This window comes from Rhinoderma darwinii, unplaced genomic scaffold, assembly GCF_050947455.1.
Source record: "Rhinoderma darwinii isolate aRhiDar2 unplaced genomic scaffold, aRhiDar2.hap1 Scaffold_187, whole genome shotgun sequence".
NCBI classification, from domain to species: domain Eukaryota; kingdom Metazoa; phylum Chordata; class Amphibia; order Anura; family Rhinodermatidae; genus Rhinoderma; species Rhinoderma darwinii.
The window spans coordinates 1-21,916 of record NW_027462243.1 but is presented as its reverse complement, the minus strand read 5'-3'; the positions used below and the strand labels follow the sequence as shown (position 1 = coordinate 21,916).

At 45.9% G+C, this 21,916-nt stretch overlaps 51 non-coding genes across 51 annotated transcripts; all 51 read right to left on the bottom strand.

Moving 5' to 3' along the window:
- Positions 1 to 71: 71 nt before the first annotated feature.
- Positions 72 to 187, bottom strand: LOC142700479 (U5 spliceosomal RNA). Its single transcript, XR_012866601.1, has one exon. It is a non-coding gene; the product is annotated as a U5 spliceosomal RNA (small nuclear RNA).
- Positions 188 to 501: 314 nt separating this feature from the next.
- Positions 502 to 617, bottom strand: LOC142700478 (U5 spliceosomal RNA). Its single transcript, XR_012866600.1, has one exon. It is a non-coding gene; the product is annotated as a U5 spliceosomal RNA (small nuclear RNA).
- A 314-nt stretch (positions 618 to 931) lies between these two features.
- Positions 932 to 1,047, bottom strand: LOC142700477 (U5 spliceosomal RNA). Its single transcript, XR_012866599.1, has one exon. It is a non-coding gene; the product is annotated as a U5 spliceosomal RNA (small nuclear RNA).
- A 313-nt stretch (positions 1,048 to 1,360) lies between these two features.
- Positions 1,361 to 1,476, bottom strand: LOC142700423 (U5 spliceosomal RNA). The gene has a single exon (XR_012866550.1). It is a non-coding gene; the product is annotated as a U5 spliceosomal RNA (small nuclear RNA).
- Positions 1,477 to 1,790: 314 nt separating this feature from the next.
- On the bottom strand, positions 1,791 to 1,906 carry LOC142700476 (U5 spliceosomal RNA). The gene has a single exon (XR_012866598.1). It is a non-coding gene; the product is annotated as a U5 spliceosomal RNA (small nuclear RNA).
- Positions 1,907 to 2,220: 314 nt separating this feature from the next.
- LOC142700428 (U5 spliceosomal RNA) lies at positions 2,221 to 2,336 on the bottom strand. Its single transcript, XR_012866555.1, has one exon. It is a non-coding gene; the product is annotated as a U5 spliceosomal RNA (small nuclear RNA).
- Positions 2,337 to 2,650: 314 nt separating this feature from the next.
- On the bottom strand, positions 2,651 to 2,766 carry LOC142700473 (U5 spliceosomal RNA). Its single transcript, XR_012866596.1, has one exon. It is a non-coding gene; the product is annotated as a U5 spliceosomal RNA (small nuclear RNA).
- Positions 2,767 to 3,080: 314 nt separating this feature from the next.
- On the bottom strand, positions 3,081 to 3,196 carry LOC142700472 (U5 spliceosomal RNA). Its single transcript, XR_012866595.1, has one exon. It is a non-coding gene; the product is annotated as a U5 spliceosomal RNA (small nuclear RNA).
- A 314-nt stretch (positions 3,197 to 3,510) lies between these two features.
- Positions 3,511 to 3,626, bottom strand: LOC142700471 (U5 spliceosomal RNA). Its single transcript, XR_012866594.1, has one exon. It is a non-coding gene; the product is annotated as a U5 spliceosomal RNA (small nuclear RNA).
- A 314-nt stretch (positions 3,627 to 3,940) lies between these two features.
- Positions 3,941 to 4,056, bottom strand: LOC142700429 (U5 spliceosomal RNA). Its single transcript, XR_012866556.1, has one exon. It is a non-coding gene; the product is annotated as a U5 spliceosomal RNA (small nuclear RNA).
- A 314-nt stretch (positions 4,057 to 4,370) lies between these two features.
- On the bottom strand, positions 4,371 to 4,486 carry LOC142700470 (U5 spliceosomal RNA). The gene has a single exon (XR_012866593.1). It is a non-coding gene; the product is annotated as a U5 spliceosomal RNA (small nuclear RNA).
- Positions 4,487 to 4,800: 314 nt separating this feature from the next.
- LOC142700469 (U5 spliceosomal RNA) lies at positions 4,801 to 4,916 on the bottom strand. Its single transcript, XR_012866592.1, has one exon. It is a non-coding gene; the product is annotated as a U5 spliceosomal RNA (small nuclear RNA).
- Positions 4,917 to 5,230: 314 nt separating this feature from the next.
- LOC142700468 (U5 spliceosomal RNA) lies at positions 5,231 to 5,346 on the bottom strand. Its single transcript, XR_012866591.1, has one exon. It is a non-coding gene; the product is annotated as a U5 spliceosomal RNA (small nuclear RNA).
- A 314-nt stretch (positions 5,347 to 5,660) lies between these two features.
- LOC142700441 (U5 spliceosomal RNA) lies at positions 5,661 to 5,776 on the bottom strand. The gene has a single exon (XR_012866567.1). It is a non-coding gene; the product is annotated as a U5 spliceosomal RNA (small nuclear RNA).
- Positions 5,777 to 6,090: 314 nt separating this feature from the next.
- Positions 6,091 to 6,206, bottom strand: LOC142700467 (U5 spliceosomal RNA). Its single transcript, XR_012866590.1, has one exon. It is a non-coding gene; the product is annotated as a U5 spliceosomal RNA (small nuclear RNA).
- Positions 6,207 to 6,520: 314 nt separating this feature from the next.
- LOC142700466 (U5 spliceosomal RNA) lies at positions 6,521 to 6,636 on the bottom strand. Its single transcript, XR_012866589.1, has one exon. It is a non-coding gene; the product is annotated as a U5 spliceosomal RNA (small nuclear RNA).
- A 314-nt stretch (positions 6,637 to 6,950) lies between these two features.
- On the bottom strand, positions 6,951 to 7,066 carry LOC142700440 (U5 spliceosomal RNA). Its single transcript, XR_012866566.1, has one exon. It is a non-coding gene; the product is annotated as a U5 spliceosomal RNA (small nuclear RNA).
- A 314-nt stretch (positions 7,067 to 7,380) lies between these two features.
- LOC142700465 (U5 spliceosomal RNA) lies at positions 7,381 to 7,496 on the bottom strand. Its single transcript, XR_012866588.1, has one exon. It is a non-coding gene; the product is annotated as a U5 spliceosomal RNA (small nuclear RNA).
- Positions 7,497 to 7,810: 314 nt separating this feature from the next.
- Positions 7,811 to 7,926, bottom strand: LOC142700438 (U5 spliceosomal RNA). Its single transcript, XR_012866564.1, has one exon. It is a non-coding gene; the product is annotated as a U5 spliceosomal RNA (small nuclear RNA).
- Positions 7,927 to 8,240: 314 nt separating this feature from the next.
- LOC142700436 (U5 spliceosomal RNA) lies at positions 8,241 to 8,356 on the bottom strand. The gene has a single exon (XR_012866562.1). It is a non-coding gene; the product is annotated as a U5 spliceosomal RNA (small nuclear RNA).
- A 314-nt stretch (positions 8,357 to 8,670) lies between these two features.
- Positions 8,671 to 8,786, bottom strand: LOC142700463 (U5 spliceosomal RNA). Its single transcript, XR_012866587.1, has one exon. It is a non-coding gene; the product is annotated as a U5 spliceosomal RNA (small nuclear RNA).
- Positions 8,787 to 9,100: 314 nt separating this feature from the next.
- LOC142700461 (U5 spliceosomal RNA) lies at positions 9,101 to 9,216 on the bottom strand. The gene has a single exon (XR_012866585.1). It is a non-coding gene; the product is annotated as a U5 spliceosomal RNA (small nuclear RNA).
- Positions 9,217 to 9,530: 314 nt separating this feature from the next.
- LOC142700460 (U5 spliceosomal RNA) lies at positions 9,531 to 9,646 on the bottom strand. The gene has a single exon (XR_012866584.1). It is a non-coding gene; the product is annotated as a U5 spliceosomal RNA (small nuclear RNA).
- A 314-nt stretch (positions 9,647 to 9,960) lies between these two features.
- LOC142700459 (U5 spliceosomal RNA) lies at positions 9,961 to 10,076 on the bottom strand. Its single transcript, XR_012866583.1, has one exon. It is a non-coding gene; the product is annotated as a U5 spliceosomal RNA (small nuclear RNA).
- A 303-nt stretch (positions 10,077 to 10,379) lies between these two features.
- LOC142700458 (U5 spliceosomal RNA) lies at positions 10,380 to 10,495 on the bottom strand. The gene has a single exon (XR_012866582.1). It is a non-coding gene; the product is annotated as a U5 spliceosomal RNA (small nuclear RNA).
- Positions 10,496 to 10,804: 309 nt separating this feature from the next.
- LOC142700432 (U5 spliceosomal RNA) lies at positions 10,805 to 10,920 on the bottom strand. The gene has a single exon (XR_012866558.1). It is a non-coding gene; the product is annotated as a U5 spliceosomal RNA (small nuclear RNA).
- Positions 10,921 to 11,232: 312 nt separating this feature from the next.
- LOC142700457 (U5 spliceosomal RNA) lies at positions 11,233 to 11,348 on the bottom strand. The gene has a single exon (XR_012866581.1). It is a non-coding gene; the product is annotated as a U5 spliceosomal RNA (small nuclear RNA).
- Positions 11,349 to 11,662: 314 nt separating this feature from the next.
- Positions 11,663 to 11,778, bottom strand: LOC142700456 (U5 spliceosomal RNA). Its single transcript, XR_012866580.1, has one exon. It is a non-coding gene; the product is annotated as a U5 spliceosomal RNA (small nuclear RNA).
- Positions 11,779 to 12,092: 314 nt separating this feature from the next.
- On the bottom strand, positions 12,093 to 12,208 carry LOC142700455 (U5 spliceosomal RNA). Its single transcript, XR_012866579.1, has one exon. It is a non-coding gene; the product is annotated as a U5 spliceosomal RNA (small nuclear RNA).
- Positions 12,209 to 12,522: 314 nt separating this feature from the next.
- LOC142700427 (U5 spliceosomal RNA) lies at positions 12,523 to 12,638 on the bottom strand. The gene has a single exon (XR_012866554.1). It is a non-coding gene; the product is annotated as a U5 spliceosomal RNA (small nuclear RNA).
- Positions 12,639 to 12,952: 314 nt separating this feature from the next.
- LOC142700454 (U5 spliceosomal RNA) lies at positions 12,953 to 13,068 on the bottom strand. Its single transcript, XR_012866578.1, has one exon. It is a non-coding gene; the product is annotated as a U5 spliceosomal RNA (small nuclear RNA).
- Positions 13,069 to 13,382: 314 nt separating this feature from the next.
- On the bottom strand, positions 13,383 to 13,498 carry LOC142700452 (U5 spliceosomal RNA). Its single transcript, XR_012866577.1, has one exon. It is a non-coding gene; the product is annotated as a U5 spliceosomal RNA (small nuclear RNA).
- A 314-nt stretch (positions 13,499 to 13,812) lies between these two features.
- Positions 13,813 to 13,928, bottom strand: LOC142700451 (U5 spliceosomal RNA). The gene has a single exon (XR_012866576.1). It is a non-coding gene; the product is annotated as a U5 spliceosomal RNA (small nuclear RNA).
- A 314-nt stretch (positions 13,929 to 14,242) lies between these two features.
- Positions 14,243 to 14,358, bottom strand: LOC142700449 (U5 spliceosomal RNA). Its single transcript, XR_012866574.1, has one exon. It is a non-coding gene; the product is annotated as a U5 spliceosomal RNA (small nuclear RNA).
- A 314-nt stretch (positions 14,359 to 14,672) lies between these two features.
- LOC142700448 (U5 spliceosomal RNA) lies at positions 14,673 to 14,788 on the bottom strand. The gene has a single exon (XR_012866573.1). It is a non-coding gene; the product is annotated as a U5 spliceosomal RNA (small nuclear RNA).
- Positions 14,789 to 15,102: 314 nt separating this feature from the next.
- Positions 15,103 to 15,218, bottom strand: LOC142700447 (U5 spliceosomal RNA). Its single transcript, XR_012866572.1, has one exon. It is a non-coding gene; the product is annotated as a U5 spliceosomal RNA (small nuclear RNA).
- A 314-nt stretch (positions 15,219 to 15,532) lies between these two features.
- LOC142700446 (U5 spliceosomal RNA) lies at positions 15,533 to 15,648 on the bottom strand. Its single transcript, XR_012866571.1, has one exon. It is a non-coding gene; the product is annotated as a U5 spliceosomal RNA (small nuclear RNA).
- Positions 15,649 to 15,962: 314 nt separating this feature from the next.
- LOC142700433 (U5 spliceosomal RNA) lies at positions 15,963 to 16,078 on the bottom strand. The gene has a single exon (XR_012866559.1). It is a non-coding gene; the product is annotated as a U5 spliceosomal RNA (small nuclear RNA).
- A 314-nt stretch (positions 16,079 to 16,392) lies between these two features.
- LOC142700426 (U5 spliceosomal RNA) lies at positions 16,393 to 16,508 on the bottom strand. Its single transcript, XR_012866553.1, has one exon. It is a non-coding gene; the product is annotated as a U5 spliceosomal RNA (small nuclear RNA).
- A 314-nt stretch (positions 16,509 to 16,822) lies between these two features.
- Positions 16,823 to 16,938, bottom strand: LOC142700445 (U5 spliceosomal RNA). Its single transcript, XR_012866570.1, has one exon. It is a non-coding gene; the product is annotated as a U5 spliceosomal RNA (small nuclear RNA).
- A 314-nt stretch (positions 16,939 to 17,252) lies between these two features.
- LOC142700444 (U5 spliceosomal RNA) lies at positions 17,253 to 17,368 on the bottom strand. Its single transcript, XR_012866569.1, has one exon. It is a non-coding gene; the product is annotated as a U5 spliceosomal RNA (small nuclear RNA).
- Positions 17,369 to 17,682: 314 nt separating this feature from the next.
- On the bottom strand, positions 17,683 to 17,798 carry LOC142700443 (U5 spliceosomal RNA). The gene has a single exon (XR_012866568.1). It is a non-coding gene; the product is annotated as a U5 spliceosomal RNA (small nuclear RNA).
- A 314-nt stretch (positions 17,799 to 18,112) lies between these two features.
- LOC142700437 (U5 spliceosomal RNA) lies at positions 18,113 to 18,228 on the bottom strand. Its single transcript, XR_012866563.1, has one exon. It is a non-coding gene; the product is annotated as a U5 spliceosomal RNA (small nuclear RNA).
- Positions 18,229 to 18,542: 314 nt separating this feature from the next.
- Positions 18,543 to 18,658, bottom strand: LOC142700425 (U5 spliceosomal RNA). Its single transcript, XR_012866552.1, has one exon. It is a non-coding gene; the product is annotated as a U5 spliceosomal RNA (small nuclear RNA).
- A 314-nt stretch (positions 18,659 to 18,972) lies between these two features.
- LOC142700413 (U5 spliceosomal RNA) lies at positions 18,973 to 19,088 on the bottom strand. The gene has a single exon (XR_012866541.1). It is a non-coding gene; the product is annotated as a U5 spliceosomal RNA (small nuclear RNA).
- Positions 19,089 to 19,402: 314 nt separating this feature from the next.
- LOC142700487 (U5 spliceosomal RNA) lies at positions 19,403 to 19,518 on the bottom strand. The gene has a single exon (XR_012866608.1). It is a non-coding gene; the product is annotated as a U5 spliceosomal RNA (small nuclear RNA).
- Positions 19,519 to 19,832: 314 nt separating this feature from the next.
- Positions 19,833 to 19,948, bottom strand: LOC142700474 (U5 spliceosomal RNA). Its single transcript, XR_012866597.1, has one exon. It is a non-coding gene; the product is annotated as a U5 spliceosomal RNA (small nuclear RNA).
- A 314-nt stretch (positions 19,949 to 20,262) lies between these two features.
- LOC142700406 (U5 spliceosomal RNA) lies at positions 20,263 to 20,378 on the bottom strand. The gene has a single exon (XR_012866535.1). It is a non-coding gene; the product is annotated as a U5 spliceosomal RNA (small nuclear RNA).
- Positions 20,379 to 20,692: 314 nt separating this feature from the next.
- On the bottom strand, positions 20,693 to 20,808 carry LOC142700424 (U5 spliceosomal RNA). The gene has a single exon (XR_012866551.1). It is a non-coding gene; the product is annotated as a U5 spliceosomal RNA (small nuclear RNA).
- A 314-nt stretch (positions 20,809 to 21,122) lies between these two features.
- Positions 21,123 to 21,238, bottom strand: LOC142700462 (U5 spliceosomal RNA). The gene has a single exon (XR_012866586.1). It is a non-coding gene; the product is annotated as a U5 spliceosomal RNA (small nuclear RNA).
- A 314-nt stretch (positions 21,239 to 21,552) lies between these two features.
- LOC142700450 (U5 spliceosomal RNA) lies at positions 21,553 to 21,668 on the bottom strand. Its single transcript, XR_012866575.1, has one exon. It is a non-coding gene; the product is annotated as a U5 spliceosomal RNA (small nuclear RNA).
- Between the last annotated feature and the right edge of the window lie 248 nt (positions 21,669 to 21,916).

Here is a 21,916-nt window from a genome sequence, read left to right as displayed (position 1 = left end):
GCAAATTCAGCCACTTTCAAGCCAACTGGAGCCAGAAATACACTCTTTCTGCTTTTCAACCTGAACAAGAAAACCCCAGCAAGCTGGAGCATGCAAAAATTGCTACAAAACTCAGTTTTGCTCCTCTCCACGGAAATCTTTAGTAAAAGGCGAAAGATTTATGCGTTCTGAAGAGAAACCAGAGTACTAAGGGACAAACTCTTCCTCCTTTCCTCACGCCATGGCCGCAGTCCTGTGTTAGCCCAGGGAGACCACCCGTAAGAGGGATAAAAACACAGACAGCACATACAAGAAACAATACATATGTTTCCCAGGCTCCTCTCTTCTTTTGGCTGCCACTTGGCAGCTTTCACTTGTTATCCACCCCGGCAACACAGTGCATAAACAAGTTTGCTTCTCAACGGAAGGAGGCCATCCATGTTGTCAATATGCAAATTCAGCCACTTTCAAGCCAACTGGAGCCAGAAATACACTCTTTCTGCTTTTCAACCTGAACAAGAAAACCCCAGCAAGCTGGAGCATGCAAAAATTGCTACAAAACTCAGTTTTGCTCCTCTCCACGGAAATCTTTAGTAAAAGGCGAAAGATTTATGCGTTCTGAAGAGAAACCAGAGTACTAAGGGACAAACTCTTCCTCCTTTCCTCACGCCATGGCCCCAGTCCTGTGTTAGCCCAGGGAGACCACCCGTAAGGGGGATAAAAACACAGACAGCACATACAAGAAACAATACATATGTTTCCCAGGCTCCTCTCTTCTTTTGGCTGCCACTTGGCAGCTTTCACTTGTTATCCACCCCGGCAACACAGTGCATAAACAAGTTTGCTTCTCAACGGAAGGAGGCCATCCATGTTGTCAATATGCAAATTCAGCCACTTTCAAGCCAACTGGAGCCAGAAATACACTCTTTCTGCTTTTCAACCTGAACAAGAAAACCCCAGCAAGCTGGAGCATGCAAAAATTGCTACAAAACTCAGTTTTGCTCCTCTCCACGGAAATCTTTAGTAAAAGGCGAAAGATTTATGCGTTCTGAAGAGAAACCAGAGTACTAAGGGACAAACTCTTCCTCCTTTCCTCACGCCATGGCCGCAGTCCTGTGTTAGCCCAGGGAGACCACCCGTAAGGGGGATAAAAACACAGACAGCACATACAAGAAACAATACATATGTTTCCCAGGCTCCTCTCTTCTTTTGGCTGCCACTTGGCAGCTTTCACTTGTTATCCACCCCGGCAACACAGTGCATAAACAAGTTTGCTTCTCAACGAAGGAGGCCATCCATGTTGTCAATATGCAAATTCAGCCACTTTCAAGCCAACTGGAGCCAGAAATACACTCTTTCTGCTTTTCAACCTGAACAAGAAAACCCCAGCAAGCTGGAGCATGCAAAAATTGCTACAAAACTCAGTTTTGCTCCTCTCCACGGAAATCTTTAGTAAAAGGCAAAAGATTTATGCGTTCTGAAGAGAAACCAGAGTACTAAGGGACAAACTCTTCCTCCTTTCCTCACGCCATGGCCGCAGTCCTGTGTTAGCCCAGGGAGACCACCCGTAAGGGGGATAAAAACACAGACAGCACATACAAGAAACAATACATATGTTTCCCAGGCTCCTCTCTTCTTTTGGCTGCCACTTGGCAGCTTTCACTTGTTATCCACCCCGGCAACACAGTGCATAAACAAGTTTGCTTCTCAACGGAAGGAGGCCATCCATGTTGTCAATATGCAAATTCAGCCACTTTCAAGCCAACTGGAGCCAGAAATACACTCTTTCTGCTTTTCAACCTGAACAAGAAAACCCCAGCAAGCTGGAGCATGCAAAAATTGCTACAAAACTCAGTTTTGCTCCTCTCCACGGAAATCTTTAGTAAAAGGCGAAAGATTTATGCGTTCTGAAGAGAAACCAGAGTACTAAGGGACAAACTCTTCCTCCTTTCCTCACGCCATGGCCGCAGTCCTGTGTTAGCCCAGGGAGACCACCCGTAAGGGGGATAAAAACACAGACAGCACATACAAGAAACAATACATATGTTTCCCAGGCTCCTCTCTTCTTTTGGCTGCCACTTGGCAGCTTTCACTTGTTATCCACCCCGGCAACACAGTGCATAAACAAGTTTGCTTCTCAACGGAAGGAGGCCATCCATGTTGTCAATATGCAAATTCAGCCACTTTCAAGCCAACTGGAGCCAGAAATACACTCTTTCTGCTTTTCAACCTGAACAAGAAAACCCCAGCAAGCTGGAGCATGCAAAAATTGCTACAAAACTCAGTTTTGCTCCTCTCCACGGAAATCTTTAGTAAAAGGCGAAAGATTTATGCATTCTGAAGAGAAACCAGAGTACTAAGGGACAAACTCTTCCTCCTTTCCTCACGCCATGGCCGCAGTCCTGTGTTAGCCCAGGGAGACCACCCGTAAGGGGGATAAAAACACAGACAGCACATACAAGAAACAATACATATGTTTCCCAGGCTCCTCTCTTCTTTTGGCTGCCACTTGGCAGCTTTCACTTGTTATCCACCCCGGCAACACAGTGCATAAACAAGTTTGCTTCTCAACGGAAGGAGGCCATCCATGTTGTCAATATGCAAATTCAGCCACTTTCAAGCCAACTGGAGCCAGAAATACACTCTTTCTGCTTTTCAACCTGAACAAGAAAACCCCAGCAAGCTGGAGCATGCAAAAATTGCTACAAAACTCAGTTTTGCTCCTCTCCACGGAAATCTTTAGTAAAAGGCGAAAGATTTATGCGTTCTGAAGAGAAACCAGAGTACTAAGGGACAAACTCTTCCTCCTTTCCTCACGCCATGGCCGCAGTCCTGTGTTAGCCCAGGGAGACCACCCGTAAGGGGGATAAAAACACAGACAGCACATACAAGAAACAATACATATGTTTCCCAGGCTCCTCTCTTCTTTTGGCTGCCACTTGGCAGCTTTCACTTGTTATCCACCCCGGCAACACAGTGCATAAACAAGTTTGCTTCTCAACGGAAGGAGGCCATCCATGTTGTCAATATGCAAATTCAGCCACTTTCAAGCCAACTGGAGCCAGAAATACACTCTTTCTGCTTTTCAACCTGAACAAGAAAACCCCAGCAAGCTGGAGCATGCAAAAATTGCTACAAAACTCAGTTTTGCTCCTCTCCACGGAAATCTTTAGTAAAAGGCGAAAGATTTATGCGTTCTGAAGAGAAACCAGAGTACTAAGGGACAAACTCTTCCTCCTTTCCTCACGCCATGGCCGCAGTCCTGTGTTAGCCCAGGGAGACCACCCGTAAGGGGGATAAAAACACAGACAGCACATACAAGAAACAATACATATGTTTCCCAGGCTCCTCTCTTCTTTTGGCTGCCACTTGGCAGCTTTCACTTGTTATCCACCCCGGCAACACAGTGCATAAACAAGTTTGCTTCTCAACGGAAGGAGGCCATCCATGTTGTCAATATGCAAATTCAGCCACTTTCAAGCCAACTGGAGCCAGAAATACACTCTTTCTGCTTTTCAACCTGAACAAGAAAACCCCAGCAAGCTGGAGCATGCAAAAATTGCTACAAAACTCAGTTTTGCTCCTCTCCACGGAAATCTTTAGTAAAAGGCGAAAGATTTATGCGTTCTGAAGAGAAACCAGAGTACTAAGGGACAAACTCTTCCTCCTTTCCTCACGCCATGGCTGCAGTCCTGTGTTAGCCCAGGGAGACCACCCGTAAGGGGGATAAAAACACAGACAGCACATACAAGAAACAATACATATGTTTCCCAGGCTCCTCTCTTCTTTTGGCTGCCACTTGGCAGCTTTCACTTGTTATCCACCCCGGCAACACAGTGCATAAACAAGTTTGCTTCTCAACGGAAGGAGGCCATCCATGTTGTCAATATGCAAATTCAGCCACTTTCAAGCCAACTGGAGCCAGAAATACACTCTTTCTGCTTTTCAACCTGAACAAGAAAACCCCAGCAAGCTGGAGCATGCAAAAATTGCTACAAAACTCAGTTTTGCTCCTCTCCACGGAAATCTTTAGTAAAAGGCGAAAGATTTATGCGTTCTGAAGAGAAACCAGAATACTAAGGGACAAACTCTTCCTCCTTTCCTCACGCCATGGCCGCAGTCCTGTGTTAGCCCAGGGAGACCACCCGTAAGGGGGATAAAAACACAGACAGCACATACAAGAAACAATACATATGTTTCCCAGGCTCCTCTCTTCTTTTGGCTGCCACTTGGCAGCTTTCACTTGTTATCCACCCCGGCAACACAGTGCATAAACAAGTTTGCTTCTCAACGGAAGGAGGCCATCCATGTTGTCAATATGCAAATTCAGCCACTTTCAAGCCAACTGGAGCCAGAAATACACTCTTTCTGCTTTTCAACCTGAACAAGAAAACCCCAGCAAGCTGGAGCATGCAAAAATTGCTACAAAACTCAGTTTTGCTCCTCTCCACGGAAATCTTTAGTAAAAGGCGAAAGATTTATGCGTTCTGAAGAGAAACCAGAGTACTAAGGGACAAACTCTTCCTCCTTTCCTCACGCCATGGCCGCAGTCCTGTGTTAGCCCAGGGAGACCACCCGTAAGGGGGATAAAAACACAGACAGCAAATACAAGAAACAATACATATGTTTCCCAGGCTCCTCTCTTCTTTTGGCTGCCACTTGGCAGCTTTCACTTGTTATCCACCCCGGCAACACAGTGCATAAACAAGTTTGCTTCTCAACGGAAGGAGGCCATCCATGTTGTCAATATGCAAATTCAGCCACTTTCAAGCCAACTGGAGCCAGAAATACACTCTTTCTGCTTTTCAACCTGAACAAGAAAACCCCAGCAAGCTGGAGCATGCAAAAATTGCTACAAAACTCAGTTTTGCTCCTCTCCACGGAAATCTTTAGTAAAAGGCGAAAGATTTATGCGTTCTGAAGAGAAACCAGAGTACTAAGGGACAAACTCTTCCTCCTTTCCTCACGCCATGGCCGCAGTCCTGTGTTAGCCCAGGGAGACCACCCGTAAGGGGGATAAAAACACAGACAGCACATACAAGAAACAATACATATGTTTCCCAGGCTCCTCTCTTCTTTTGGCTGCCACTTGGCAGCTTTCACTTGTTATCCACCCCGGCAACACAGTGCATAAACAAGTTTGCGTCTCAACGGAAGGAGGCCATCCATGTTGTCAATATGCAAATTCAGCCACTTTCAAGCCAACTGGAGCCAGAAATACACTCTTTCTGCTTTTCAACCTGAACAAGAAAACCCCAGCAAGCTGGAGCATGCAAAAATTGCTACAAAACTCAGTTTTGCTCCTCTCCACGGAAATCTTTAGTAAAAGGCGAAAGATTTATGCGTTCTGAAGAGAAACCAGAGTACTAAGGGACAAACTCTTCCTCCTTTCCTCACGCCATGGCCGCAGTCCTGTGTTAGCCCAGGGAGACCACCCGTAAGGGGGATAAAAACACAGACAGCACATACAAGAAACAATACATATGTTTCCCAGGCTCCTCTCTTCTTTTGGCTGCCACTTGGCAGCTTTCACTTGTTATCCACCCCGGCAACACAGTGCATAAACAAGTTTGCTTCTTAACGGAAGGAGGCCATCCATGTTGTCAATATGCAAATTCAGCCACTTTCAAGCCAACTGGAGCCAGAAATACACTCTTTCTGCTTTTCAACCTGAACAAGAAAACCCCAGCAAGCTGGAGCATGCAAAAATTGCTACAAAACTCAGTTTTGCTCCTCTCCACGGAAATCTTTAATAAAAGGCGAAAGATTTATGCGTTCTGAAGATAAACCAGAGTACTAAGGGACAAACTCTTCCTCCTTTCCTCACGCCATGGCCGCAGTCCTGTGTTAGCCCAGGGAGACCACCCGTAAGGGGGATAAAAACACAGACAACACATACAAGAAACAATACATATGTTTCCCAGGCTCCTCTCTTCTTTTGGCTGCCACTTGGCAGCTTTCACTTGTTATCCACCCCGGCAACACAGTGCATAAACAAGTTTGCTTCTCAACGGAAGGAGGCCATCCATGTTGTCAATATGCAAATTCAGCCACTTTCAAGCCAACTGGAGCCAGAAATACACTCTTTCTGCTTTTCAACCTGAACAAGAAAACCCCAGCAAGCTGGAGCATGCAAAAATTGCTACAAAACTCAGTTTTGCTCCTCTCCACGGAAATCTTTAGTAAAAGGCGAAAGATTTATGCGTTCTGAAGAGAAACCAGAGTACTAAGGGACAAACTCTTCCTCCTTTCCTCACGCCATGGCCGCAGTCCTGTGTTAGCCCAGGGAGACCACCCGTAAGGGGGATAAAAACACAGACAGCACATACAAGAAACAATACATATGTTTCCCAGGCTCCTCTCTTCTTTTGGCTGCCACTTGGCAGCTTTCACTTGTTATCCACCCCGGCAACACAGTGCATAAACAAGTTTGCTTCTCAACGGAAGGAGGCCATCCATGTTGTCAATATGCAAATTCAGCCACTTTCAAGCCAACTGGAGCCAGAAATACACTCTTTCTGCTTTTCAACCTGAACAAGAAAACCCCAGCAAGCTGGAGCATGCAAAAATTGCTACAAAACTCAGTTTTGCTCCTCTCCACGGAAATCTTTAGTAAAAGGCGAAAGATTTATGCGTTCTGAAGAGAAACCAGAGTACTAAGGGACAAACTCTTCCTCCTTTCCTCACGCCATGGCCGCAGTCCTGTGTTAGCCCAGGGAGACCACCCGTAAGGGGGATAAAAACACAGACAGCAAATACAAGAAACAATACATATGTTTCCCAGGCTCCTCTCTTCTTTTGGCTGCCACTTGGCAGCTTTCACTTGTTATCCACCCCGGCAACACAGTGCATAAACAAGTTTGCTTCTCAACGGAAGGAGGCCATCCATGTTGTCAATATGCAAATTCAGCCACTTTCAAGCCAACTGGAGCCAGAAATACACTCTTTCTGCTTTTCAACCTGAACAAGAAAACCCCAGCAAGCTGGAGCATGCAAAAATTGCTACAAAACTCAGTTTTGCTCCTCTCCACGGAAATCTTTAATAAAAGGCGAAAGATTTATGCGTTCTGAAGATAAACCAGAGTACTAAGGGACAAACTCTTCCTCCTTTCCTCACGCCATGGCCGCAGTCCTGTGTTAGCCCAGGGAGACCACCCGTAAGGGGGATAAAAACACAGACAACACATACAAGAAACAATACATATGTTTCCCAGGCTCCTCTCTTCTTTTGGCTGCCACTTGGCAGCTTTCACTTGTTATCCACCCCGGCAACACAGTGCATAAACAAGTTTGCTTCTCAACGGAAGGAGGCCATCCATGTTGTCAATATGCAAATTCAGCCACTTTCAAGCCAACTGGAGCCAGAAATACACTCTTTCTGCTTTTCAACCTGAACAAGAAAACCCCAGCAAGCTGGAGCATGCAAAAATTGCTACAAAACTCAGTTTTGCTCCTCTCCACGGAAATCTTTAGTAAAAGGCGAAAGATTTATGCGTTCTGAAGAGAAACCAGAGTACTAAGGGACAAACTCTTCCTCCTTTCCTCACGCCATGGCCGCAGTCCTGTGTTAGCCCAGGGAGACCACCCGTAAGGGGGATAAAAACACAGACAGCACATACAAGAAACAATACATATGTTTCCCAGGCTCCTCTCTTCTTTTGGCTGCCACTTGGCAGCTTTCACTTGTTATCCACCCCGGCAACACAGTGCATAAACAAGTTTGCTTCTCAACGGAAGGAGGCCATCCATGTTGTCAATATGCAAATTCAGCCACTTTCAAGCCAACTGGAGCCAGAAATACACTCTTTCTGCTTTTCAACCTGAACAAGAAAACCCCAGCAAGCTGGAGCATGCAAAAATTGCTACAAAACTCAGTTTTGCTCCTCTCCACAGAAATCTTTAGTAAAAGGCGAAAGATTTATGCATTCTGAAGAGAAACCAGAGTACTAAGGGACAAACTCTTCCTCCTTTCCTCACGCCATGGCCGCAGTCCTGTGTTAGCCCAGGGAGACCACCCGTAAGGGGGATAAAAACACAGACAGCACACACAAGAAACAATACATATGTTTCCCAGGCTCCTCTCTTCTTTTGGCTGCCACTTGGCAGCTTTCACTTGTTATCCACCCCGGCAACACAGTGCATAAACAAGTTTGCTTCTCAACGGAAGGAGGCCATCCATGTTGTCAATATGCAAATTCAGCCACTTTCAAGCCAACTGGAGCCAGAAATACACTCTTTCTGCTTTTCAACCTGAACAAGAAAACCCCAGCAAGCTGGAGCATGCAAAAATTGCTACAAAACTCAGTTTTGCTCCTCTCCACAGAAATCTTTAGTAAAAGGCGAAAGATTTATGCATTCTGAAGAGAAACCAGAGTACTAAGGGACAAACTCTTCCTCCTTTCCTCACGCCATGGCCGCAGTCCTGTGTTAGCCCAGGGAGACCACCCGTAAGGGGGATAAAAACACAGACAGCACACACAAGAAACAATACATATGTTTCCCAGGCTCCTCTCTTCTTTTGGCTGCCACTTGGCAGCTTTCACTTGTTATCCACCCCGGCAACACAGTGCATAAACAAGTTTGCTTCTCAACAGAAGGAGGCCATCCATGTTGTCAATATGCAAATTCAGCCACTTTCAAGCCAACTGGAGCCAGAAATACACTCTTTCTGCTTTTCAACCTGAACAAGAAAACCCCAGCAAGCTGGAGCATGCAAAAATTGCTACAAAACTCAGTTTTGCTCCTCTCCACGGAAATCTTTAGTAAAAGGCGAAAGATTTATGCGTTCTGAAGAGAAACCAGAGTACTAAGGGACAAACTCTTCCTCCTTTCCTCACGCCATGGCCGCAGTCCTGTGTTAGCCCAGGGAGACCACCCGTAAGGGGGATAAAAACACAGACAGCACATACAAGAAACAATACATATGTTTCCCAGGCTCCTCTCTTCTTTTGGCTGCCACTTGGCAGCTTTCACTTGTTATCCACCCCGGCAACACAGTGCATAAACAAGTTTGCTTCTCAACGGAAGGAGGCCATCCATGTTGTCAATATGCAAATTCAGCCACTTTCAAGCCAACTGGAGCCAGAAATACACTCTTTCTGCTTTTCAACCTGAACAAGAAAACCCCAGCAAGCTGGAGCATGCAAAAATTGCTACAAAACTCAGTTTTGCTCCTCTCCACGGAAATCTTTAGTAAAAGGCGAAAGATTTATGCGTTCTGAAGAGAAACCAGAGTACTAAGGGACAAACTCTTCCTCCTTTCCTCACGCCATGGCCGCAGTCCTGTGTTAGCCCAGGGAGACCACCCGTAAGGGGGATAAAAACACAGACAGCACATACAAGAAACAATACATATGTTTCCCAGGCTCCTCTCTTCTTTTGGCTGCCACTTGGCAGCTTTCACTTGTTATCCACCCCGGCAACACAGTGCATAAACAAGTTTGCTTCTCAACGGAAGGAGGCCATCCATGTTGTCAATATGCAAATTCAGCCACTTTCAAGCCAACTGGAGCCAGAAATACACTCTTTCTGCTTTTCAACCTGAACAAGAAAACCCCAGCAAGCTGGAGCATGCAAAAATTGCTACAAAACTCAGTTTTGCTCCTCTCCACGGAAATCTTTAGTAAAAGGCGAAAGATTTATGCGTTCTGAAGAGAAACCAGAGTACTAAGGGACAAACTCTTCCTCCTTTCCTCACGCCATGGCCGCAGTCCTGTGTTAGCCCAGGGAGACCACCCGTAAGGGGGATAAAAACACAGACAGCACATACAAGAAACAATACATATGTTTCCCAGGCTCCTCTCTTCTTTTGGCTGCCACTTGGCAGCTTTCACTTGTTATCCACCCCGGCAACACAGTGCATAAACAAGTTTGCTTCTCAACGGAAGGAGGCCATCCATGTTGTCAATATGCAAATTCAGCCACTTTCAAGCCAACTGGAGCCAGAAATACACTCTTTCTGCTTTTCAACCTGAACAAGAAAACCCCAGCAAGCTGGAGCATGCAAAAATTGCTACAAAACTCAGTTTTGCTCCTCTCCACGGAAATCTTTAGTAAAAGGCGAAAGATTTATGCGTTCTGAAGAGAAACCAGAGTACTAAGGGACAAACTCTTCCTCCTTTCCTCACGCCATGGCCGCAGTCCTGTGTTAGCCCAGGGAGACCACCCGTAAGGGGGATAAAAACACAGACAGCACATACAAGAAACAATACATATGTTTCCCAGGCTCCTCTCTTCTTTTGGCTGCTTTCACTTGTTATCCACCCCGGCAACACAGTGCATAAACAAGTTTGCTTCTCAACGGAAGGAGGCCATCCATGTTGTCAATATGCAAATTCAGCCACTTTCAAGCCAACTGGAGCCAGAAATACACTCTTTCTGCTTTTCAACCTGAACAAGAAAACCCCAGCAAGCTGGAGCATGCAAAAATTGCTACAAAACTCAGTTTTGCTCCTCTCCACGGAAATCTTTAGTAAAAGGCGAAAGATTTATGCGTTCTGAAGAGAAACCAGAGTACTAAAGGACAAACTCTTCCTCCTTTCCTCACGCCATGGCCGCAGTCCTGTGTTAGCCCAGGGAGACCACCCGTAAGGGGGATAAAAACACAGACAGCACATACAAGAAACAATACATATGTTTCCCAGGCTCCTCTCTTGGCTGCCACTTGGCAGCTTTCACTTGTTATCCACCCCGGCAACACAGTGCATAAACAAGTTTGCTTCTCAACGGAAGGAGGCCATCCATGTTGTCAATATGCAAATTCAGCCACTTTCAAGCCAACTGGAGCCAGAAATACACTCTTTCTGCTTTTCAACCTGAACAAGAAAACCCCAGCAAGCTGGAGCATGCAAAAATTGCTACAAAACTCAGTTTTGCTCCTCTCCACGGAAAACTTTAGTAAAAGGCGAAAGATTTATGCGTTCTGAAGAGAAACCAGAGTACTAAGGGACAAACTCTTCCTCCTTTCCTCACGCCATGGCCGCAGCCCTGTGTTAGCCCAGGGAGACCACCCGTAAGGGGGATAAAAACACAGACAGCACATACAAGAAACAATACATATGTTTCCCAGGCTCCTCTCTTCTTTTGGCTGCCACTTGGCAGCTTTCACTTGTTATCCACCCCGGCAACACAGTGCATAAACAAGTTTGCTTCTCAACGGAAGGAGGCCATCCATGTTGTCAATATGCAAATTCAGCCACTTTCAAGCCAACTGGAGCCAGAAATACACTCTCTGCTTTTCAACCTGAACAAGAAAACCCCAGCAAGCTGGAGCATGCAAAAATTGCTACAAAACTCAGTTTTGCTCCTCTCCACGGAAATCTTTAGTAAAAGGCGAAAGATTTATGCGTTCTGAAGAGAAACCAGAGTACTAAGGGACAAACTCTTCCTCCTTTCCTCACGCCATGGCCGCAGTCCTGTGTTAGCCCAGGGAGACCACCCGTAAGGGGGATAAAAACACAGACAGCACATACAAGAAACAATACATATGTTACCCAGGCTCCTCTCTTCTTTTGGCTGCCACTTGGCAGCTTTCACTTGTTATCCACCCCGGCAACACAGTGCATAAACAAGTTTGCTTCTCAACGGAAGGAGGCCATCCATGTTGTCAATATGCAAATTCAGCCACTTTCAAGCCAACTGGAGCCAGAAATACACTCTTTCTGCTTTTCAACCTGAACAAGAAAACCCCAGCAAGCTGGAGCATGCAAAAATTGCTACAAAACTCAGTTTTGCTCCTCTCCACGGAAATCTTTAGTAAAAGGCGAAAGATTTATGCGTTCTGAAGAGAAACCAGAGTACTAAGGGACAAACTCTTCCTCCTTTCCTCACGCCATGGCCGCAGTCCTGTGTTAGCCCAGGGAGACCACCCGTAAGGGGGATAAAAACACAGACAGCACATACAAGAAACAATACATATGTTTCCCAGGCTCCTCTCTTCTTTTGGCTGCCACTTGGCAGCTTTCACTTGTTATCCACCCCAGCAACACAGTGCATAAACAAGTTTGCTTCTCAACGGAAGGAGGCCATCCATGTTGTCAATATGCAAATTCAGCCACTTTCAAGCCAACTGGAGCCAGAAATACACTCTTTCTGCTTTTCAACCTGAACAAGAAAACCCCAGCAAGCTGGAGCATGCAAAAATTGCTACAAAACTCAGTTTTGCTCCTCTCCACGGAAATCTTTAGTAAAAGGCGAAAGATTTATGCGTTCTGAAGAGAAACCAGAGTACTAAGGGACAAACTCTTCCTCCTTTCCTCACGCCATGGCCGCAGTCCTGTGTTAGCCCAGGGAGACCACCCGTAAGGGGGATAAAAACACAGACAGCACATACAAGAAACAATACATATGTTTCCCAGGCTCCTCTCTTCTTTTGGCTGCCACTTGGCAGCTTTCACTTGTTATCCACCCCGGCAACACAGTGCATAAACAAGTTTGCTTCTCAACGGAAGGAGGCCATCCATGTTGTCAATATGCAAATTCAGCCACTTTCAAGCCAACTGGAGCCAGAAATACACTCTTTCTGCTTTTCAACCTGAACAAGAAAACCCCAGCAAGCTGGAGCATGCAAAAATTGCTACAAAACTCAGTTTTGCTCCTCTCCACGGAAATCTTTAGTAAAAGGCGAAAGATTTATGCATTCTGAAGAGAAACCAGAGTACTAAGGGACAAACTCTTCCTCCTTTCCTCACGCCATGGCCGCAGCCCTGTGTTAGCCCAGGGAGACCACCCGTAAGGGGGATAAAAACACAGACAGCACATACAAGAAACAATACATATGTTTCCCAGGCTCCTCTCTTCTTTTGGCTGCCACTTGGCAGCTTTCACTTGTTATCCACCCCGGCAACACAGTGCATAAACAAGTTTGCTTCTCAACGGAAGGAGGCCATCCATGTTGTCAATATGCAAATTCAGCCACTTTCAAGCCAACTGGAGCCAGAAATACACTCTTTCTGCTTTTCAACCTGAACAAGAAAACCCCAGCAAGCTGGAGCATGCAAAAATTGCTACAAAACTCAGTTTTGCTCCTCTCCACGGAAATCTTTAGTAAAAGGCGAAAGATTTATGCGTTCTGAAGAGAAACCAGAGTACTAAGGGACAAACTCTTCCTCCTTTCCTCACGCCATGGCCGCAGTCCTGTGTTAGCCCAGGGAGACCACCCGTAAGGGGGATAAAAACACAGACAGCACATACAAGAAACAATACATATGTTTCCCAGGCTCCTCTCTTCTTTTGGCTGCCACTTGGCAGCTTTCACTTGTTATCCACCCCGGCAACACAGTGCATAAACAAGTTTGCTTCTCAACGGAAGGAGGCCATCCATGTTGTCAATATGCAAATTCAGCCACTTTCAAGCCAACTGGAGCCAGAAATACACTCTTTCTGCTTTTCAACCTGAACAAGAAAACCCCAGCAAGCTGGAGCATGCAAAAATTGCTACAAAACTCAGTTTTGCTCCTCTCCACGGAAATCTTTAGTAAAAGGCGAAAGATTTATGCGTTCTGAAGAGAAACCAGAGTACTAAGGGACAAACTCTTCCTCCTTTCCTCACGCCATGGCCGCAGTCCTGTGTTAGCCCAGGGAGACCACCCGTAAGGGGGATAAAAACACAGACAGCACATACAAGAAACAATACATATGTTTCCCAGGCTCCTCTCTTCTTTTGGCTGCCACTTGGCAGCTTTCACTTGTTATCCACCCCGGCAACACAGTGCATAAACAAGTTTGCTTCTCAACGGAAGGAGGCCATCCATGTTGTCAATATGCAAATTCAGCCACTTTCAAGCCAACTGGAGCCAGAAATACACTCTTTCTGCTTTTCAACCTGAACAAGAAAACCCCAGCAAGCTGGAGCATGCAAAAATTGCTACAAAACTCAGTTTTGCTCCTCTCCACGGAAATCTTTAGTAAAAGGCGAAAGATTTATGCGTTCTGAAGAGAAACCAGAGTACTAAGGGACAAACTCTTCCTCCTTTCCTCACGCCATGGCCGCAGTCCTGTGTTAGCCCAGGGAGACCACCCGTAAGGGGGATAAAAACACAGACAGCACATACAAGAAACAATACATATGTTTCCCAGGCTCCTCTCTTCTTTTGGCTGCCACTTGGCAGCTTTCACTTGTTATCCACCCCGGCAACACAGTGCATAAACAAGTTTGCTTCTCAACGGAAGGAGGCCATCCATGTTGTCAATATGCAAATTCAGCCACTTTCAAGCCAACTGGAGCCAGAAATACACTCTTTCTGCTTTTCAACCTGAACAAGAAAACCCCAGCAAGCTGGAGCATGCAAAAATTGCTACAAAACTCAGTTTTGCTCCTCTCCACGGAAATCTTTAGTAAAAGGCGAAAGATTTATGCGTTCTGAAGAGAAACCAGAGTACTAAGGGACAAACTCTTCCTCCTTTCCTCACGCCATGGCCGCAGTCCTGTGTTAGCCCAGGGAGACCACCCGTAAGGGGGATAAAAACACAGACAGCACATACAAGAAACAATACATATGTTTCCCAGGCTCCTCTCTTCTTTTGGCTGCCACTTGGCAGCTTTCACTTGTTATCCACCCCGGCAACACAGTGCATAAACAAGTTTGCTTCTCAACGGAAGGAGGCCATCCATGTTGTCAATATGCAAATTCAGCCACTTTCAAGCCAACTGGAGCCAGAAATACACTCTTTCTGCTTTTCAACCTGAACAAGAAAACCCCAGCAAGCTGGAGCATGCAAAAATTGCTACAAAACTCAGTTTTGCTCCTCTCCACGGAAATCTTTAGTAAAAGGCGAAAGATTTATGCGTTCTGAAGAGAAACCAGAGTACTAAGGGACAAACTCTTCCTCCTTTCCTCACGCCATGGCCGCAGTCCTGTGTTAGCCCAGGGAGACCACCCGTAAGGGGGATAAAAACACAGACAGCACATACAAGAAACAATACATATGTTTCCCAGGCTCCTCTCTTCTTTTGGCTGCCACTTGGCAGCTTTCACTTGTTATCCACCCCGGCAACACAGTGCATAAACAAGTTTGCTTCTCAACGGAAGGAGGCCATCCATGTTGTCAATATGCAAATTCAGCCACTTTCAAGCCAACTGGAGCCAGAAATACACTCTTTCTGCTTTTCAACCTGAACAAGAAAACCCCAGCAAGCTGGAGCATGCAAAAATTGCTACAAAACTCAGTTTTGCTCCTCTCCACGGAAATCTTTAGTAAAAGGCGAAAGATTTATGCGTTCTGAAGAGAAACCAGAGTACTAAGGGACAAACTCTTCCTCCTTTCCTCACGCCATGGCCGCAGTCCTGTGTTAGCCCAGGGAGACCACCCGTAAGGGGGATAAAAACACAGACAGCACATACAAGAAACAATACATATGTTTCCCAGGCTCCTCTCTTCTTTTGGCTGCCACTTGGCAGCTTTCACTTGTTATCCACCCCGGCAACACAGTGCATAAACAAGTTTGCTTCTCAACGGAAGGAGGCCATCCATGTTGTCAATATGCAAATTCAGCCACTTTCAAGCCAACTGGAGCCAGAAATACACTCTTTCTGCTTTTCAACCTGAACAAGAAAACCCCAGCAAGCTGGAGCATGCAAAAATTGCTACAAAACTCAGTTTTGCTCCTCTCCACGGAAATCTTTAGTAAAAGGCGAAAGATTTATGCGTTCTGAAGAGAAACCAGAGTACTAAGGGACAAACTCTTCCTCCTTTCCTCACGCCATGGCCGCAGTCCTGTGTTAGCCCAGGGAGACCACCCGTAAGGGGGATAAAAACACAGACAGCACATACAAGAAACAATACATATGTTTCCCAGGCTCCTCTCTTCTTTTGGCTGCCACTTGGCAGCTTTCACTTGTTATCCACCCCGGCAACACAGTGCATAAACAAGTTTGCTTCTCAACGGAAGGAGGCCATCCATGTTGTCAATATGCAAATTCAGCCACTTTCAAGCCAACTGGAGCCAGAAATACACTCTTTCTGCTTTTCAACCTGAACAAGAAAACCCCAGCAAGCTGGAGCATGCAAAAATTGCTACAAAACTCAGTTTTGCTCCTCTCCACGGAAATCTTTAATAAAAGGCAAAAGATTTATGCGTTCTGAAGAGAAACCAGAGTACTAAGGGACAAACTCTTCCTCCTTTCCTCACGCCATGGCCGCAGTCCTGTGTTAGCCCAGGGAGACCACCCGTAAGGGGGATAAAAACACAGACAGCACATACAAGAAACAATACATATGTTTCCCAGGCTCCTCTCTTCTTTTGGCTGCCACTTGGCAGCTTTCACTTGTTATCCACCCCGGCAACACAGTGCATAAACAAGTTTGCTTCTCAACGGAAGGAGGCCATCCATGTTGTCAATATGCAAATTCAGCCACTTTCAAGCCAACTGGAGCCAGAAATACACTCTTTCTGCTTTTCAACCTGAACAAGAAAACCCCAGCAAGCTGGAGCATGCAAAAATTGCTACAAAACTCAGTTTTGCTCCTCTCCACGGAAATCTTTAGTAAAAGGCGAAAGATTTATGCATTCTGAAGAGAAACCAGAGTACTAAGGGACAAACTCTTCCTCCTTTCCTCACGCCATGGCCGCAGTCCTGTGTTAGCCCAGGGAGACCACCCGTAAGGGGGATAAAAACACAGACAGCACATACAAGAAACAATACATATGTTTCCCAGGCTCCTCTCTTCTTTTGGCTGCCACTTGGCAGCTTTCACTTGTTATCCACCCCGGCAACACAGTGCATAAACAAGTTTGCTTCTCAACGGAAGGAGGCCATCCATGTTGTCAATATGCAAATTCAGCCACTTTCAAGCCAACTGGAGCCAGAAATACACTCTTTCTGCTTTTCAACCTGAACAAGAAAACCCCAGCAAGCTGGAGCATGCAAAAATTGCTACAAAACTCAGTTTTGCTCCTCTCCACGGAAATCTTTAGTAAAAGGCGAAAGATTTATGCGTTCTGAAGAGAAACCAGAGTACTAAGGGACAAACTCTTCCTCCTTTCCTCACGCCATGGCTGCAGTCCTGTGTTAGCCCAGGGAGACCACCCGTAAGGGGGATAAAAACACAGACAGCACATACAAGAAACAATACATATGTTTCCCAGGCTCCTCTCTTCTTTTGGCTGCCACTTGGCAGCTTTCACTTGTTATCCACCCCGGCAACACAGTGCATAAACAAGTTTGCTTCTCAACGGAAGGAGGCCATCCATGTTGTCAATATGCAAATTCAGCCACTTTCAAGCCAACTGGAGCCAGAAATACACTCTTTCTGCTTTTCAACCTGAACAAGAAAACCCCAGCAAGCTGGAGCATGCAAAAATTGCTACAAAACTCAGTTTTGCTCCTCTCCACGGAAATCTTTAGTAAAAGGCGAAAGATTTATGCGTTCTGAAGAGAAACCAGAGTACTAAGGGACAAACTCTTCCTCCTTTCCTCACGCCATGGCCGCAGTCCTGTGTTAGCCCAGGGAGACCACCCGTAAGGGGGATAAAAACACAGACAGCACATACAAGAAACAATACATATGTTTCCCAGGCTCCTCTCTTCTTTTGGCTGCCACTTGGCAGCTTTCACTTGTTATCCACCCCGGCAACACAGTGCATAAACAAGTTTGCTTCTCAACGGAAGGAGGCCATCCATGTTGTCAATATGCAAATTCAGCCACTTTCAAGCCAACTGGAGCCAGAAATACACTCTTTCTGCTTTTCAACCTGAACAAGAAAACCCCAGCAAGCTGGAGCATGCAAAAATTGCTACAAAACTCAGTTTTGCTCCTCTCCACGGAAATCTTTAGTAAAAGGCGAAAGATTTATGCGTTCTGAAGAGAAACCAGAGTACTAAGGGACAAACTCTTCCTCCTTTCCTCACGCCATGGCTGCAGTCCTGTGTTAGCCCAGGGAGACCACCCGTAAGGGGGATAAAAACACAGACAGCACATACAAGAAACAATACATATGTTTCCCAGGCTCCTCTCTTCTTTTGGCTGCCACTTGGCAGCTTTCACTTGTTATCCACCCCGGCAACACAGTGCATAAACAAGTTTGCTTCTCAACGGAAGGAGGCCATCCATGTTGTCAATATGCAAATTCAGCCACTTTCAAGCCAACTGGAGCCAGAAATACACTCTTTCTGCTTTTCAACCTGAACAAGAAAACCCCAGCAAGCTGGAGCATGCAAAAATTGCTACAAAACTCAGTTTTGCTCCTCTCCACGGAAATCTTTAGTAAAAGGCGAAAGATTTATGCGTTCTGAAGAGAAACCAGAGTACTAAGGGACAAACTCTTCCTCCTTTCCTCACGCCATGGCCGCAGTCCTGTGTTAGCCCAGGGAGACCACCCGTAAGGGGGATAAAAACACAGACAGCACATACAAGAAACAATACATATGTTTCCCAGGCTCCTCTCTTCTTTTGGCTGCCACTTGGCAGCTTTCACTTGTTATCCACCCCGGCAACACAGTGCATAAACAAGTTTGCTTCTCAACAGAAGGAGGCCATCCATGTTGTCAATATGCAAATTCAGCCACTTTCAAGCCAACTGGAGCCAGAAATACACTCTTTCTGCTTTTCAACCTGAACAAGAAAACCCCAGCAAGCTGGAGCATGCAAAAATTGCTACAAAACTCAGTTTTGCTCCTCTCCACGGAAATCTTTAGTAAAAGGCGAAAGATTTATGCGTTCTGAAGAGAAACCAGAGTACTAAGGGACAAACTCTTCCTCCTTTCCTCACGCCATGGCCGCAGTCCTGTGTTAGCCCAGGGAGACCACCCGTAAGGGGGATAAAAACACAGACAGCACATACAAGAAACAATACATATGTTACCCAGGCTCCTCTCTTCTTTTGGCTGCCACTTGGCAGCTTTCACTTGTTATCCACCCCGGCAACACAGTGCATAAACAAGTTTGCTTCTCAACGGAAGGAGGCCATCCATGTTGTCAATATGCAAATTCAGCCACTTTCAAGCCAACTGGAGCCAGAAATACACTCTTTCTGCTTTTCAACCTGAACAAGAAAACCCCAGCAAGCTGGAGCATGCAAAAATTGCTACAAAACTCAGTTTTGCTCCTCTCCACGGAAATCTTTAGTAAAAGGCGAAAGATTTATGCGTTCTGAAGAGAAACCAGAGTACTAAGGGACAAACTCTTCCTCCTTTCCTCACGCCATGGCCGCAGTCCTGTGTTAGCCCAGGGAGACCACCCGTAAGGGGGATAAAAACACAGACAGCACACACAAGAAACAATACATATGTTTCCCAGGCTCCTCTCTTCTTTTGGCTGCCACTTGGCAGCTTTCACTTGTTATCCACCCCGGCAACACAGTGCATAAACAAGTTTGCTTCTCAACAGAAGGAGGCCATCCATGTTGTCAATATGCAAATTCAGCCACTTTCAAGCCAACTGGAGCCAGAAATACACTCTTTCTGCTTTTCAACCTGAACAAGAAAACCCCAGCAAGCTGGAGCATGCAAAAATTGCTACAAAACTCAGTTTTGCTCCTCTCCACGGAAATCTTTAGTAAAAGGCGAAAGATTTATGCGTTCTGAAGAGAAACCAGAGTACTAAGGGACAAACTCTTCCTCCTTTCCTCACGCCATGGCCGCAGTCCTGTGTTAGCCCAGGGAGACCACCCGTAAGGGGGATAAAAACACAGACAGCAAATACAAGAAACAATACATATGTTTCCCAGGCTCCTCTCTTCTTTTGGCTGCCACTTGGCAGCTTTCACTTGTTATCCACCCCAGCAACACAGTGCATAAACAAGTTTGCTTCTCAACGGAAGGAGGCCATCCATGTTGTCAATATGCAAATTCAGCCACTTTCAAGCCAACTGGAGCCAGAAATACACTCTTTCTGCTTTTCAACCTGAACAAGAAAACCCCAGCAAGCTGGAGCATGCAAAAATTGCTACAAAACTCAGTTTTGCTCCTCTCCACGGAAATCTTTAGTAAAAGGCGAAAGATTTATGCGTTCTGAAGAGAAACCAGAGTACTAAGGGACAAACTCTTCCTCCTTTCCTCACGCCATGGCCGCAGTCCTGTGTTAGCCCAGGGAGACCACCCGTAAGGGGGATAAAAACACAGACAGCACATACAAGAAACAATACATATGTTTCCCAGGCTCCTCTCTTCTTTTGGCTGCCACTTGGCAGCTTTCACTTGTTATCCACCCCGGCAACACAGTGCATAAACAAGTTTGCTTCTCAACGGAAGGAGGCCATCCATGTTGTCAATATGCAAATTCAGCCACTTTCAAGCCAACTGGAGCCAGAAATACACTCTTTCTGCTTTTCAACCTGAACAAGAAAACCCCAGCAAGCTGGAGCATGCAAAAATTGCTACAAAACTCAGTTTTGCTCCTCTCCACGGAAATCTTTAGTAAAAGGCGAAAGATTTATGCGTTCTGAAGAGAAACCAGAGTATTAAGGGACAAACTCTTCCTCCTTTCCTCACGCCATGGCCGCAGTCCTGTGTTAGCCCAGGGAGACCACCCGTAAGGGGGATAAAAACACAGACAGCACATACAAGAAACAATACATATGTTTCCCAGGCTCCTCTCTTCTTTTGGCTGCCACTTGGCAGCTTTCACTTGTTATCCACCCCGGCAACACAGTGCATAAACAAGTTTGCTTCTCAACGGAAGGAGGCCATCCATGTTGTCAATATGCAAATTCAGCCACTTTCAAGCCAACTGGAGCCAGAAATACACTCTTTCTGCTTTTCAACCTGAACAAGAAAACCCCAGCAAGCTGGAGCATGCAAAAATTGCTACAAAACTCAGTTTTGCTCCTCTCCACGGAAATCTTTAGTAAAAGGCGAAAGATTTATGCATTCTGAAGAGAAACCAGAGTACTAAGGGACAAACTCTTCCTCCTTTCCTCACGCCATGGCCGCAGTCCTGTGTTAGCCCAGGGAGACCACCCGTAAGGGGGATAAAAACACAGACAGCACATACAAGAAACAATACATATGTTTCCCAGGCTCCTCTCTTCTTTTGGCTGCCACTTGGCAGCTTTCACTTGTTATCCACCCCGGCAACACAGTGCATAAACAAGTTTGCTTCTCAACGGAAGGAGGCCATCCATGTTGTCAATATGCAAATTCAGCCACTTTCAAGCCAACTGGAGCCAGAAATACACTCTTTCTGCTTTTCAACCTGAACAAGAAAACCCCAGCAAGCTGGAGCATGCAAAAATTGCTACAAAACTCAGTTTTGCTCCTCTCCACGGAAATCTTTAGTAAAAGGCGAAAGATTTATGCGTTCTGAAGAGAAACCAGAGTACTAAGGGACAAACTCTTCCTCCTTTCCTCACGCCATGGCTGCAGTCCTGTGTTAGCCCAGGGAGACCACCCGTAAGGGGGATAAAAACACAGACAGCACATACAAGAAACAATACATATGTTTCCCAGGCTCCTCTCTTCTTTTGGCTGCCACTTGGCAGCTTTCACTTGTTATCCACCCCGGCAACACAGTGCATAAACAAGTTTGCTTCTCAACGGAAGGAGGCCATCCATGTTGTCAATATGCAAATTCAGCCACTTTCAAGCCAACTGGAGCCAGAAATACACTCTTTCTGCTTTTCAACCTGAACAAGAAAACCCCAGCAAGCTGGAGCATGCAAAAATTGCTACAAAACTCAGTTTTGCTCCTCTCCACGGAAATCTTTAGTAAAAGGCGAAAGATTTATGCGTTCTGAAGAGAAACCAGAGTACTAAGGGACAAACTCTTCCTCCTTTCCTCACGCCATGGCCGCAGTCCTGTGTTAGCCCAGGGAGACCACCCGTAAGGGGGATAAAAACACAGACAGCACATACAAGAAACAATACATATGTTTCCCAGGCTCCTCTCTTCTTTTGGCTGCCACTTGGCAGCTTTCACTTGTTATCCACCCCGGCAACACAGTGCATAAACAAGTTTGCTTCTCAACGGAAGGAGGCCATCCATGTTGTCAATATGCAAA